This window comes from Prionailurus bengalensis, chromosome X (assembly GCF_016509475.1).
Source record: "Prionailurus bengalensis isolate Pbe53 chromosome X, Fcat_Pben_1.1_paternal_pri, whole genome shotgun sequence".
NCBI lineage: Eukaryota > Metazoa > Chordata > Mammalia > Carnivora > Felidae > Prionailurus > Prionailurus bengalensis.
This window is the reverse complement of record NC_057361.1, coordinates 79,154,410-79,168,332: the sequence shown is the minus strand read 5'-3', so window position 1 is coordinate 79,168,332 and position 13,923 is coordinate 79,154,410.

The window sequence follows — 13,923 nt, the reverse complement described above, 5'->3', positions numbered from 1 at the left end:
AACATTTAAAAAAAAAAAAGTTGTGAACATTAGAAGAAACCAGCCAAGATGACTGATAAAGAACAACCAGTGATTCAAGAGAATATTTGAAAGGTAGACTGTTGCCCAGGAGATGAAGTAAAGTGTTTCAAGAAGAATGTATTTTAAATTAATTTTGAATTTGGTGTTACAAAGTGGTCCAGTTTCATTCTTTGGCATGTTGCTGTCCAGTTTTCCTAACACCCTTTGTTGAAGAGATTGTCTTTTTTTCCATTCAATATTTTTCCCTGCTTTGTTGAAGATTAATTGACTGTATAGTTGTGGGTTCATTTCTTGGGTTTATATTCTGTTTTATTGATGTGTGTGTGTGTGTGTGTGTGTGTGTGAGAGAGAGAGAGAGAGAGAGAGAGAGAGAGAGTACATACTGCTTTGATCACTACAGCTTTCTAATATATTTTGACATCTAGGCTTGCCATATCCCCAGCTTTGCGTTGCTTTTTCAAGGTTGCTTTGGCTATTTGGGGTCTTTTGTGGTTCCATACAAATTTTAGAATTGTTTTTTCTGTCTGTGTGAACAATGCTGTTGCTATTTTGATAGGAATTGCATTAAATGTGTAGATTTCCTTGGGCAGTATAGACATTTTAAGAATGTGTATTCTTCCTATCCGTGAAAATGAAATGTCTTTCCATTTCTTTGTGTTGTCTTCAGTTTTCTCATCAGTGTGTTATAGTTTTCAAATTATAATTCCTTCACTACTTTAGTTAGGTCTATTCCTAGTTATCTTATTTGTTTTGGTGCAGTTGTAAATAAGATTAATTTCTTGATTTCTCTTTCTGCTGTTTCGTTATTGGTGTATAGAAATGCAACAGACTTCTATACATTGATTTTTGTATCCTGTGATTTTACTGAATTCTTTTACCAGTTATAGTAGTTTTTGGTGGTGTCTTTCAGATGTTCTACATAGAGTATCATGTCACTTGCAAATAGTGAAAGTTTTACTTTTTCCTTGCTGATTTTGATGCCTTTTATTTCTTTTTGTTGTTTGTGTGATGTGGTTAAGATTTACAGTACTATGTTAAATAACAGTGGTGAGAATGGACATCCTTGTCTTTTCCTGACCAAAGAGAAACAACTATCATTTTTCCCCATTGAGGATAATATTAACTGTGGGCTTTTCATATATAGCCACTCTTTATTATGTTGAGGTATGTTTCCTCTGACCTTTGTTGAAGGTTTTTTTTTTTCTTCAGGAATTGATGCTGTATTTTGCCAAATGCTTTTTCTGCATCTATTGAAGTCATCATATGGTTCTTATCCTTTCTTTTATGAATGTGTTGTATGTATTATGTTGATAGATCTAAACAATAAAAGTCCTAGGGGAGAACACAGGCCCTTTGGTATCAGCCATAGCAAATTCTTTCTCGATATGTATTCTGAAGCAAGGGAAACAAAAGCAAAAATAAACTACTGGGACTTGATCAAAATAAAAATCTTCTGCACTGTGAAGGAAAACAATCAACAAAATTAGCAAGCACCTACAGAATAAGAGAAGATATTTGTAAATGAAATATATGATAAAGGGTTAGTATACAAAATACATAAAGAACTTATAAAACTCAACACCCAAAAATAGGCAGAAAACAAATCTAATCAAAAATGGGCAGAAAACATGAATGGACATTTTTTTTCCAAAGAAGACATACAGATGGACAACAGACACATGAAAATATGCTCAACATCACTGATCATCAGGAAAATACTAATCAAAACTACAATGAGATCTTACCTTACACCTATCAGAATGGCTAAAATTAATAACACAAGAAACAACAGGTGTTGGTGAGGACGTGGAGATAGGGGAACCTTCTTGCACGGTTGCTGGGTATGCAAACTGGTGCAGCCACTCCAGAAAACAGTATGGGAGTTCTTCAAAAAGTGAGAAGTTAAAAATAGAACTACCCTATGGTCCATCAATTGTACCCTACTAAGTACCCAAAATATACAAAAATACTAATTCATAGGGATACATCATCCTGATGTTTATATCAGCATGATATATATTACCAAAATTATGGAAACAGTCCTAGTGGTTCTATTGACTGATTAATGGATAAAAGAAAGATGGTGTATATTATATAGTGGAATATTATTCACCCATAAAAAGAATGGAATCTTACATTTGCAGTGACATGGATGGAGCAAGAGTGTATGATACTAAGCAAAATAAGTCAATCAGAAAAGTAACATATGAGTTTATTCATATGTGTAATTTAATAAGCAAAAACTGAGCAAGGAGGAAAAAAAGAGAGAGGCAAACTAAGAAATGGACTCTTACCTATGGAGAAGAAACTAATAGTTACTGGAGGAGAGGTGTGTGAGGGGAAGGGTTAAATCCTTGGTGGGGATTAAGGGTTGCACTTGTTATGATGAGCACTGGGTGTTGTATGGAAGTGTTGAATCACTATATTGTACACCTGAAACTAATATTACCCTGTACGCTAATTCACTGGAATTAAAATAAAAACTTAAAAATGTAAAAACAATGCTGAACTAAATTTGCCTATAAAAAAAGAGAGAAAGTAACTGGTTATGTCAAATGGTGCTTATGGATCATAAAAGATTGGAACTGAAAATTTGATTTAGCAATGTGGTACCTATTAGTGATTTGACAAATTTTGATGGAGAAGTGGGGGCAAAATCCTACTTAAATTATTTAATTAAGTTGCAGAGAATGTTAGAGGGACTTTCAGTTATAGACATGTAAAGAAGTTGGTTATTTCTGTCTGCAAAATACAAGTATAAAGTTGGACAAAGTAGTCAAAATGAACATTTCATGGCACTGGAAATTTAGCAGTGGTTGCCAAATTTGGATATGTTTATTCTTGAAAAACTGCAAAAATTTTTGGTAAAAACAAGAGAATACTATATTTTTCTTACCTGGAAAAGCTCTCCTCCCCACTTCTCTACCAGTTTGAACAGCCAAAATAATATAATTTTAATATTGAGAGGCTATTTATTAAAACCACAAAATCTGCTTCCAGAAAGGAGGGCTTAATTATTGGGGAAAAGGAGTGAAACCTCAATAGTGTTTCTACCTAAAAATGGTGATCTAGGCTAGGAAAAATAAAAGAAATTCCAGCTTTGTTGAGTTTACAGTCTCAGGATGAGCAAGAGTTCAGTCAGAAATTTAATGGGAAGATTCTAAAAATAAGAGCAAGAGAAGAACATATATAAGCTCTCCACATACCCCTGGTTGAATGAAAAATTACACAAATATAGGGAAATCTCTGGAGAGCCCAGAAATAAATAAAAACCCAGGGGGACTTAAAAATTCACAGCAAGTTTGAATGCACTTCTGAATCCACACACAGATTGGCATTAGGTGGATGCCTTTCAGGTTCAAAATGTTTATATAAAATATTAGCCAAAATCATTGACTAACCACTAAGTTATGCAGATAAAGGGGTAACCCCTTGAGAGCCAGACTAAATAACTAAATATAGAAGAAAATAATCAGAGACATCAGGGATTTCAGTGGTGGGGACAGAGTACATAGCTGTATACAAAATAGTTACTAAAACAAAACAAACAAATAAAAAACAGCCCTGTAAAAATGTATAAAATTGCTATATTATTGAAATATCCAGTTTTTATAAAATATACAAAAAGCAACAGTAAATATAATCCAGGCTTAAGGAAAAAAGTCAATAGAAACTGAGTGGGCTCAGATATTGGAGTTAACAACCAAGGGCCTGAAAGAAGATATTTTAAATATGTTCAAAAATTATGGTTCAACAAATATACCCTCATGGAGAGACAGAAAGTATGAAAAGAGAACTAAATGGCTATTCTAGAACTCAATATGAAACAAACAAAATTTTTAAAAAATCAATTACAGTGAAAATATATTGCAAAATGTATGAAAGAATTCTGAGATCTGTAGGAAAATTTTCCCTATTTATGCATGATAGGAGTCCTAGACAGATATATGGGAGAAAAAAAAGAGTAGAACAAACTCAAGCTTGAGAAAATGGCAAAATAAGAAGATCCTGAGTTCACCTACTCCCAGAGACACACTGAGGTTGCAACTATAAATGGTGAAACTCATTCTGAAAATGACCTGAAGAGCAGAACAGTCATTCCACAACTAAAGATATAAAGAAAAAGCCAAATCAAAAAGAGTAGAAGGGACAGAGATAGAGTTGGGAACACACTCCTTAGCATGGAGAACCACACGTCAGAGGATTATCGCAGGCATGTAAGTCCTCCATAAGAAGTGAAGGGGATCAAGCCCCACATTGGGTGCCTCCCCCCAATGGGGACCTACTTTGGGAAGACAAACTCCTATAATGTCTGGCATTGAAAATCAGCTGGGCTAAACCTAGGGGTGTTGAAAATCAGCTGGGCTTAACTATGTAAGAGCCAGGGGGATATAGGAAACTGAGATTCAAAGAAATTGATAAACTAAAAGGAATGGATGAATTCCTAGAAACATACAGTCTTCAAAGACTGAATCAGGAAGAAATAGAAAATCTAAGTAGACTGATTACTGCAAAGGAAATTGAATTGTTAAGCAAAATGGATCTCAACAAATAAAAGTCCAGGACCAGATGGCTTCACAGGTAACTTCTATCAAATGTTTATTTTTTTTAATTTTTTGGTTGTTTATTTATTTTGAGACAGAGAAAGAGACAGAGACAGAGACAGAGAGCAGAAGCAGGGGAGGGGAAGAGAGAGAGAGAGAGAGAGAGAGAACCCAAAGCAGGCTCTGTACTGTCAGCACAGAGTCCGACGTAGGGCTCAATCTCATGAGCCATGACATCATGACCTGAGCCAAAGCCAAGATTTGGATGCTTAACTGACTGAGCCACCCAGGAATCCCAATTCTACCAAACATTTAAAGAAGGGTTAATACCTATCCCTCTCAAAATACTTTAAATTTGAGGAAGAAGAAATGCTTCCAACTTTGTTTTATGAAGCCAGGGTTACCCTGATACAAAATCTAGACTACCACAAAGCAAGATTATAGATCACTATCCCTGATAAACATAGATACAAAAATTCTGAACAAAATATCAGCAAACCAAAATCAACAATACATTAAAGGATCATTCACCATGATCAAGGGGGATTTATTCCAGGGAAGCAAGGATATTTCAATATATACATATAAATCAACATGACACACCGTATTAATAAAATAAGAATAAAATCATATGATCATCTAAGTAGGTGTAGAAAAAATATTTGACAAAATTCAATATCCATTCATGCTGCAAACTCTAATGAAAGTGTGTATAGAGGCAACATAATGTCAACATAATTAAGGCCATAATTAAGGACATACCCACAGCTAACATCATAGTCAATATTAGAAAGCTAAAAGCATTTTAAGAAGCAAGACAAAGGATGTCGACTCTTGCCACTTTTGTTCCACATAGTACTGGAATGTCCACAGCAATCAGATAAGAAGAAATAAAAGCATCCAAATTGGTGAGAAAGAAGTAAAACTTTCCTATTTGCAGATGACATGATACCATATGTAGAAAACCCTGAAGATTCCACCAGAAAACTATTAGAAGTAATAAATGAATTCAGTAAGTATGCAAGATACAAAAATAATATACATAAATCTGTTGTTCTTCTATACACTAATAATAAATAGAAAAAAAAGAGAAATTAAGAAAAGAATCTCATATGCATTACATTAAAAATAATAAAATTTGTAGGTATAAATTTAAGGACAGAAATGAAAGACATATACTGTGAAAACTATAAGATTTTGATGAAAGAAATTGAAGATAATCCAAATAAATGGAATGCTATACCATGCAAGTGGATTGAAAAAACTAATATTCTTAAAATGTCCATACTACCCCAAGCTATTTACAAATTCAATGCAATTCCTATCAAAATGCCAATAGTATTTTTCACAAAACTAGAACAAATAATACCCAAATTTTTATGGAACCACAAAAGATCCAAAGTAGCCAAGACAATCTTGAGAAAAAAACAACAAAGCTGGAGGTATTACAATCCCAGAGTTCAAGATATACTACTAAACTGTAGCAATTAAAACAGTATGGTAGTGGCAGAAAAGTAGACACAAATCAATGGAATAGAATACAAAGTCCAGAAATAAACCTATGCTTATAGTTAATGACAAAGGAGGAAACAGTATACAGTGGGGAAAATAGTCTTTTTAATGAATGGTGTTGGGAAAGTTGGATAGCGACATGCAAAAAATTAAACTGTAGCACTTTCTTATACCATATGTAAAAATAAACCCCCAATGGATTAAAATACTAAAATGTAAATAACCATGAAACTCCAAAAAGAAAATGCAGGCAATAAACTCTTGGATATTGGTCTTAGCAACATTTTTTTGGATTGGTCTACTCAGGCAAGGACAACAAAAGCAAAAATAAATTATTTAGACTACATCAAACTTTCGCAATGAAGAAAACCATCAAGAAAATGAAAAGAAAACCTACTGAATGAGAGAAGATATTTGCAAATGATATATAACATAAAAAGGTAACATACAAAATATATAAAGAACTTATAGAACTCAACACCAGAAAATTAAACAATTCAATTAAGAAGTGGGCAGAACACTTCAATAGACATTTTTCCAAAGAAGACATACAGATGCCCAACAGAAACATAGAAAGATGCTCAACATCACTAATCATCAGGGAAATGCAAATCAAAATGACAATGAGATATTACCTCATGCCAGTCAGAATTGCTGGTTTCAAAAAGATAAGAAATGACAAGTGCTGGCAAAGATGTGGAATAAAGGGAATCCTCATGCACTGTTGGGATTGTAAATTGGTGCAACACTGTGGAAAACAGTATGGAAGTTCATCAAAAAATTAAAAATAGAAATATCATATAATCAAGTAATTCCACTTCTTGGTATTTACCCAAAGAAAACAAAAACAGTTAATTTGAAAAGATATATGAACCCCTATGTTTATTGCAGCATTACTTATAATAACCAATATATGGAAGCAACAGAAGTGCCAATTGATAGATGAACAGATAGGAAGATAGAAATATGTGGTGTGTGTGTGTGTGTGTGTGTATGTGTGTGTGTGTGTGTTGTGGAATATTGCTTACACACAAAGAAGAATGATATCTTGCCATTTGTGACCTAGAAGGTATCATGCTAAATGAAATAAGTCAGGCAAAGACAAATACCATAGTTTCACTCATACATGGAACCTGAAAATCAAATGCACAAAGATGAACAGAAAGAGATTCATATATACAGAGAACACAGATGGTTGACAAAAGGGAGGAAGGCAGAGGGATAGACAAAATAGGTGAAGAAGATTAATACATACAAAGTTCCAGTTATAAAATAAATAGGTCATAAGGATGAAAAATGCAGCATAGGAAATACAATCAATAATATTGCAATAACTTTGTATGGTGGCAGATGGTATCTAGACTTATCAGTGAGCATTTTATAACGTACATTAAGTGTTGAATCAGTATGTTGTTCTACAGAAGGCTTTCAAAAACTATTCTATTCTTTGTTATGACCCAAATGAAGAATCTTGTTTTGAAAATCTTCTTGGAATAATCTTACTCTTTGTGAGAAGTGTCGTTATGTCCACTCAGCACTTAGGTGTTCAATTTTTAATGTATACTTGTACCTAACTTGAAGTATGACCAGTTTTTGAAAATATGGATTAATGCACAAGACAAATCAGGGAGTGACTTTATCAAACTTTTCAGAATAGAGCAGCTTCAATTAAGCTCCCATGTTTTTCTAAAGTAATTTAATTTGAGAACTTTTAATTTATGTGTATGTTTTCAGAAATACATTATCTGCCACAAGTAAGGTATTTCAGTATACTTTTATACCTCTTAATGCATTTATTAATCATTCTCAAGCCACAGAATAAAAATATGTTGCATATCTAGACCATAAAATATTAGACAGTAGAAATTGTCTCTTCAATCATTTTTATTCTCTCCACAGTGCCTGACACTAAGTTCTGTACACTAAAGATTTTCATTAAATATTTAATTAACTGGTCAGTGGGTTAAATCCAAATTGTGGTAATTATTTGAATAGTTATGTTACAACAGTAAAACATATTATAAAAATTTTTAATGTTTATTTTTGAGAGACAGCATGAGAGCAGGGGAGTGGCAGAAAGAGAGGGAGACACAGAATTCTAAGTAGGCTCCAGGCCATCAGCACAGAGCCCGACATGGGGCTTGAACCCAGGAACTATGAGATCTTGACCTGAGCCGAAGTCAGACACTTAACTGACTGAGCCACCCAGGCTCCCCAAAAGTAAAATGTATGCTAAAGTGAATCATAACATTGTAATACAATGGTCACAAAGCTGATCCCTTCTTTCAGAATCCCTGGCCCAATTAAGGGTTTGGCATTGTCAATAAGAAAAAAGCGTGAACAGAAAATTGGGGACATCTGGAAATGTTAACTGACACATACATTTCTTACCATTCTTACCTATTTATTCTACTTTCCATGTTTCCTTTTGTCTTCAACATATTCTGTAATCTACTCCATTTCCCACCCCCACCCCTGGAATTGTTGTAATTGTTTTCTGAAAATTCAAATAATCACATGCATTTTTTAATCAAATGGAAAACAGACCAATTTTATAAAAATCCTTTTCTGTTAATTGCCATTACTGCATTTGTTAAATCCCTATAAAAGAAGTATGCATTCTGTTGGTCTATTGTTTAAGAGCTTACAAAAGTGTCAGTTTATCTTAACCTCTTAGTGAGAGGTGACTGCTATTTTAACTTTAATTAGGAAATGATAAAATTCAATAACTTGGAGGAAAACATGCTTAGTTGTTACAAGTATTGAATGGAAAATTCTCAATCTAAAAGTAAATTTATATGCAGAATCTAATACTTCAGACAAGCTTCAGGACAGTAAAAACATCCATATAAAGGAAAGGAACTTTGCCATATGCTACAACATGGATGAAACTTGATGACATTATGTTTAGTGAAATAACATAGTCACAGAAGGAAAGGTAATGTATGATTCCACATATATGAAAGTATCTAAAGTAGTCACACTCATAGAAACAGAAAATACAATGGTGGTTGCCAGGGGTTGGGAGAGAAACCACAATGGTTACAGAACTTCAGTTATGGAAGATGAAAGCATCTAGGTATCTGCTGTACAACATTGTACTTACAGTTAACAACATTGTTCTATCCTCTTAAACTTTTGTTAATAGATATATATCAAGTTATGTGTGTTATAACTACAACAAAAAATCCATATAACACAATGGCTTTATGGGCCAATGGCGTTCTCTTTCACCTGGGCAACTTGATACAGACATATCTCCACCGATTGTCTGCCTGGGGAGTGTGAGTGCATACACTGATGAATTTACTGAATGCATTCTGACAAAAGTGCAACGTGTGGGGAGGAACAGTCATGTGACCCACTACTGTAGTCAGTAAAAAATAAAAAAACAAATGAATGAATGAACAAAAAATGAAGAAGTAAATAATAAAACAACCAATATCAACTGAGGAGACAGTAAGCTCAGTGTGGTAAAGAGCAAGCCATTCACTGATTCAGAGTATTTAATCCTTGTCCCACAGCCAGATAAAGAGAGCATACTTTGGAAAAATACTGTATGAGAGTTATCAACTTCTAACAAAATACCTAACACAAATTGAACACACAGGGATACACAATTAGAGATAGGGTGTCTCATATTAAGCTAAAAAATCACTCATTTAAATTATAACTCTAGTGACTATCAGTAACACGTTTTTAAAGCAAGTATAGGTAGGGGCGCCTGGGTGGCTCAGTCGGTTAAGCGTCCGACTTCAGCCAGGTCACGATCTCGCGGTCCGTGAGTTCGAGCCCCACGTCGGGCTCTGGGCTGATGGCTCGGAGCCTGGAGCCTGCTTCCGATTCTGTGTCTCCCTCTCTCTCTGCCCTTCCCCCGTTCATGCTCTGTCTCTCTCTGTCTCAAAAATAAATAAACGTTAAAAAATTAAAAAAAAAATAAATAAATAAAGCAAGTATAGGTATTAGGCAAGGGACACATGGAGAGGATCAGTAGGGGAGGAAACAAAGGCTTTGTAATATTCTTACCTAACAACACACATTGCAGGAAGAAACAATATCATCAGTACCATCTTTTAACATGAAGGACAATGAGATACCTAACAGCTGTTGCCCATTTTAAAATCCATTCCAATCTCAATGAAATGTACTTGGAAAGAATTTGAAAACTAAACCTTCCCCAAACCCTACTATAATGAGACAAACACCATTAGGAACAAATTGGCTGCTTGGGACTTACAACCAACTGTCGGAGAGAGTAAAACGCACTGGAGTCACAAACATTGATATCAGTGAATTTTGATCTCAAAATATGAGGAAACTCAGCAACTACTTTCAAATTCTATTTCCCTTGCTGTAACCAAGCAAAAGAAATATAGTTTGTAGAATATCAAAAAAGGCCATAGTAAAGATTATGGAGTTAGTAGTAGGAAAGTTTTGATTTTCTTTTCTTTATTATTTTATATATAGAGTGTGAGCAGGGGAGAAGTGAAGAGGGAGAGAGAGAAAATATTAAGCAGTTTACATGCTCAGCATGGAGCCTGATGCAGGGCTTGATCCCATGACCCTAGGATCATGACCTGAGCTGAAATCAATAATCAGACACTCAAACAATTGAACCACCCAGGTGGCCCATCAAATTTCTATTTTAAAAATGAAGGTGTTTTTATTTTATTTTTATTTTTTTTAATTTTTATTCCAGTTAGTTAAAATATAGCATTATATTAGTTTCAGGGGTACAATGTAGTGATTCAACAATTCCACACATCACCCAGTGCTCATCTTGACAAGTGCACTCCTTAGTCCCCATCAACTATTTAACATATCTCCAGCTCTTGCATTATTGGTGAGCATGCAAATTGGTGCAGCCAGTCTGGAAAACAGTATGGCGTTTCCTCAAAAAGTTAAAAATAGAACCACCCTACAATTCAGCAAATGCACTACTAGGCATTTACCCAAAGAATACAAAAGTACTAATTTAAAGGGATACAAGTACTCCAATGTTTATAGCAGCATTATCTTCAATAGCCAAACTATGGAAACAGCCGAAGTATTCATCGACTAATGAATGGATAAAAAAGACGTGGTATAAAAATGGAGGCGTTTTTATACTAGGGGCCATAGAAAAAGAGGGGGCCTGAAATCAATATGGATTTTTTTGTTGTAGTTATAAAACTGGTTAGGATTTCCAGTCTTATGTTGAATAAAAGTGGTTATAGTGGACATCCTTGTCTTGTTCCTGACCTTAGGGGGAAAGGTCTATTTTTCACCATTAAGTATGATGTTAGCTGTGGGTTTTTCATATAAGGCCTTTATTATGTCGAGATATGTTCCCTCTAGACCTACTTTGCAGAAGTTTTTTTTCTGCTTTTTTTAAAATTTTTATTTATTTTGAGAGAATGGGAGAGGAAGGGACACAGAGAGAGATATAGAATCCCAAGCAGGCTCTGTGGTGTCAGCACAGATCATGACATGGGGCTAGATCTCATGAATCATGAGATCATGACTTCAGCTGAAATCAAGAGTCCAATGCCTAACTGACTGAATCACCAAGGTGCTCCCTGCAGAGGGTTTTTATGATGAATGGATATTGTACTTCTCAAATGGTTTCCCTGCATCTATTTAAATTATCATATGGTTTTTATCCTTTAACTTATTTACGTGATGTATCACATTGATTGTTTTGTGAATATTGAACCACTCTTGCATTCCAGGAATAAATCCCACTTGACCATGGTGTATGATTTTTTAAATATTATGTTGGATTTGATTTGCTAATATTTTACTGAGGATTTTTGCATCTATATTCATGACAGATATTGGCATGTAGCTCTCTTTTGGTTTGGTGTTTTTATCTGCTTTTGGTATTGCGGTAATTCTGGACTCATGGAATGAATTTGGAAGTTTTCTTTCCTCTTGTATTTTTTAGAACAGTTTGAAAAGAATAGTCTTTCAGTCTGCTTTAACTATTTGGTAGAATTAACCTGTGAAGCTATCTGGTCCTGGACTTTTGTTCGTTGAGAGATTTTTAATACTGATTCAATTTCTTTGCTGATTATGGGGCTGTTAAAGTTTTCTATTTATTCATGATTCATTTTTGTGATGTTATTTGATTCTGTGAATTTATCCATGTCTTGTCGGTTATCCAAATTCTTGGCATGTAGATTTTCATATTATTCTGTTGCAATTGCTTATATTTCTGTGGTGTTGCTTGTGATTTCTTCTTTCATTTTAAAATTTTGATAATTTGGGTCTGTTCTCTCTCTCGCTCTTTTAAATGAGTCTTGCTGGATGTTTTTCAATTTCGTTGATCTTTTCAAAAAAACAAGCTCCTGGTTTCATTGATCTGTTTTATTGTTTGTTTAAGTTTTATGTCATTTATTTCTACTCTAGTCTTTATTATTTTCTTCCTTTGCTATTTTGGGTTTTGTTTGTTGTTCTTTTTCTGGTTCCTTTATATGTGAGGTTAGATTGTTCATTTAAGATTTTTCTTACTTCTTGAGGTAGGCCTGTGTTACTAAAAACTTCCTTTTTAGAACTGCTTTTGCTGAATGCCAAAAGTTTTGTGTTTTAATTTTCATTCATTTTCATGTATTTTTTGAATCCTTCTTTGATTTCTCAGTTGACCCATTCATTTTTTAATAACATGTTATTTAACCTCCATGTATTTGTGGTCTTTCCAGATTTTTTCTGGTGGTTGATTTCTAGTTTCATACTGTTTGGTCAGAAAAGATGCCTTATATGATTTTGATTTTTTAAATTCGTTGAGAGTTAATTTGTGATACAGTATGTGATCTATTTTGGAAAATACTCCATGTGTACCTAAAAATAATTGGTTTTCTGCTGTTTTAAGATAGAATATCCTGAATAAGTCTAGTGAATCCATCTGGTTTATTGTGTCATTCAAAGTTACGTTTATCTTGTTGATTTTCGTTTGGATGATCAGTCCATAAATGTAAATAGAGTGTTAAAGTCCATACTCTTATTGTATTATTATAGATTATTTATTTTATGCCTGTTTTTACTTGTTTTATATATTTGGGTGCTCTTTTGTTGGGTGTATAAATATTTACAATTGTTGTATCTTCTTGTTGGATTGTCCCCCTTATAATATAGTGTCCTTCTTTGTCTCTCATTAGTCTGTTTTAGAATCTATTTTGTTCAATATAAGTATTAGTACTCCAGTTTTCTCTTGGCATCCATTTGAATGGCAAATCCTTCCCCATACCCTCACTGTCAATCTGCAGGAGTCTTTAGGTCTGAAGTTAGGCTCTTGTAGGCAGAACATAGATAGGGACTGTTTTTTTTTTTTTCATTGATTTAATTAATTTTTTAAATAATTTACATCCAAATTACTTAGCATATAATGCAACAATGATTTCAGTAGATTCCTTACTGCCCCTTACCCATTTAGCTCACCCCCCTCCCATAACACCTCTAGTAACCCTCGGTTTGTTCTCCATATTTATGAGTCTCTTCTGTTTTGCCCCTCCCTGTTTTTATATTATTTTTGTTTCCCTTCCCTTATGTTCATCTGTTTTGTCTCCTAAAGTCCTCATATGAGTGAAGTCATATAATTTTTGTCTTTCTCTGACTAATTTCACTTAGCATAATACCATCCAATTCCATCCACATAGTTGCAAATATCAAGATTATATTCTTTTTGATTGCCGAGTAATACTCCATTGTATATATATATACACCATGTATATATATACTTGATATACTTCTTTATCCATTCAAGTATTGATGGATATTTGGGCTCTTTCCATACTTTTGCTATTGTTGATAGTGCTTCTATAAACATTCGGGTCCATGTGTCCCTTCAAACAGTACACCTGTATCCCGT